Here is a 2,644-nt window from a genome sequence, read left to right as displayed (position 1 = left end):
ACCTTGTGTTTTTACTTTTTTACTACCTAGCATCTCATGTTTTAGGATATGTTAACACAACAACAATGTTCCTTTACATTTTTGAAAAGTTTAGTGTACAGCCAACAACGCTGTCAAAACAATCCTTGTCCACATGGATCCATGAAAATGACTAAAAAAAGCTGTATTGTGCTTGCCAGGCCAGTGGTTGGTGATGTAACTTTGTAAAGAAACATTACGCTCCTGCACACATATGCATATTTCATTTACTCATGCATACTGTACATATAGACTGTACAGGTAATACGTTTGCACATGACATCACAGTTTTCAGAAGTTTGTGTTTTTGTAATTTACACCTATTGTTTTCAAAAGTTTACATTCTCAGGCTCCAAAATGCTGTTGTCGTTTAAACGAACAGCCAAAATGCTGATGAATCTGTAAAAGTCTAGGCAGCATTGGAGTTGCTGGAGTTTAGCATTACACCGTGTCTACACCGAACGCGACAGTTATCGCGCCGCGCCACAACAGCTAAAGTCTGTCTACACTGGACGCGACAAAGCGACCGTTGAAAATCATTTGAAATTTGTGTCAATACGTCATAAATAGAATCCAGTGTAGACAGCATCACTGATTATAATGAGTTCTATCGTATTTTGTCACGCCACGCCGCTCGCGTCCAGTGTAGACACGGTGTTAGCATGTTGCTAAGATATCAATGTGATTATGTAACTGTCACCTTTACGTTCAGTTAAAAAAAGTTTGTGTACCCTTGTTTTCCTGAGTCTTAAGTTGTGTCCGAAGTCGCTCACTTCTCCAGACAGTCTCGGTAGCATGCTGTTGTGTTGTTTCCTCCAGCATGGCAAATCTTTTTCATCACAATAACTGATGGATGTCTAAAATATAAAAATAAGGAGAAGCCTAAAACAGGCCCGATGCCCGGCCCATGTCTGAGCGATGACGTGAAAATTGTCCCGAAGCCAATAAACTATTTTTTGGATGTGCTGCAGATGCAGCTAAATTAAAACAGAAGCATGTTACATGTTAAGTCAGGAAAGCTTCTGGGACTTTACGAGGAACTGAACAGTTCACCCACGCGCTATGATCTCCACGCCTGTCCACTGCCATTAGCTGCTCCAATGGTTGACGCTTTTATGGTCTGCCCACTTCACAGTTCAAGCATATCTAAAATGATTGTCTTCAGCAAGCAAATTCTGATCTCTCCTCCCACACCAGGGCTGGAATGCTGGCCAAGAGGGGCCGCTTCTTCACCACAGGGGCCGTATCAAAATCAGTCCAGCGATACTGATCTGAAAAGAGGAAGAGCCCCTCCTAAAGATGATGAGTCAAACCAAGATTACTAATGCTATTTCTATGACAACAGCCATTAGTGAAGCTCCCGCCCACACCCAGCTGTTACTAATGTAGCATTGTTTCTCAAGCAACACAAATTATCTGGAACAAAATGAAAATCATTAATGGAATTTAGTCATAAACCCTTTAAAATAAATGAGTGATGGCATAGGCTACACGAAATTCCATATTTTCACTATTAAACTGTGCTAAACTATGATGAGAGTAACTAACGTGGCATCGGCATTATAAAACAATAAGCTTCCACCTGCTAGGGTGAGTCTCTCTTTGTCAGAAAATTCCTCTGGAGAGGATTTTGGGGAGAGGGATGGTGGAGATTTATGGAAAGGAGTGGGAGTGAGGTATGAGCTCGCTGATGGCTGACTGACGCACAGCTTGAAAGCATTAAAAGGGCTGATACAGCGCAGCAGTCTGAGTAATGCTGGGTGCACACATTCGCATGCAAAATGTCATCCTAGGTGTGCACAGTGTATCTTTTGAGTTTGCATCGACTAATGCTCCCATAGAAACTTTGCAGTTACTTGCATTCTTGTAAGGGTTAGTTCATCCAAAATTAATATTCGTATATTATTTACTCACCCTCATGTCGTTCCAGAACCATATGACCTTCTTTTTTCATTGGAACGCAAAGGGAGAATTTTTGCTATTAAAATTAATGGAGAGAGTTTCAAACAGGACCCGATGCTATAGCTTTCTGTGAGGAAAACATCCAAAAATGTCAGTTGTTATTCACTGAAAATCCACCCCAGCTCTCCTTAGTACATTAATGTCCGATTTGTGAACAGATTTTTCTTTTGTGTCTTTAATGAGTCGGTTAGTCTAATAATGATTTGATCACAAATTTCTAATCAGCTGAGATTCTAAAATTCAACAACATTTTCGTCACTCAGCTTCAAATGACTTGGAGTATAGTTGTGGACTACTTTTATAGCGCTTTATTGACCTTTTTAAGTTTTAGCTTGTGAAAAAGCATACTTATAATCAAAATAGTACATTTACTTTAAAATAACTTAAGTGTGAACTGAATGTACTGTTTCTGGACATTTGCATGTTAATTGCAATTAAATGAAAATGTAGTATAGATACAATTGATATTAAATGCAATTAGCTGAACTTTTGAGTGCTTTTTTGACCCACTTAAGTAGGACTTAAGTACATTAAGTTCCCTTTCAGTCGGTCACTCTGAGTCCAGTGTTGCCAATGGAAACCTCCACCGTGTCCCGAGCCCTCAAGGCTGGATGATTGGTGGCTCACGCTGGTTCTCAGCGCCCCGCCCCGGTGCCTTTCTTCT

Source organism: Sinocyclocheilus anshuiensis, unplaced genomic scaffold (assembly GCF_001515605.1).
Source record: "Sinocyclocheilus anshuiensis isolate Anshui unplaced genomic scaffold, SAMN03320099.WGS_v1.1 scaffold476, whole genome shotgun sequence".
NCBI lineage: Eukaryota > Metazoa > Chordata > Actinopteri > Cypriniformes > Cyprinidae > Sinocyclocheilus > Sinocyclocheilus anshuiensis.
Note: the sequence above shows the minus strand (reverse complement) of the source record.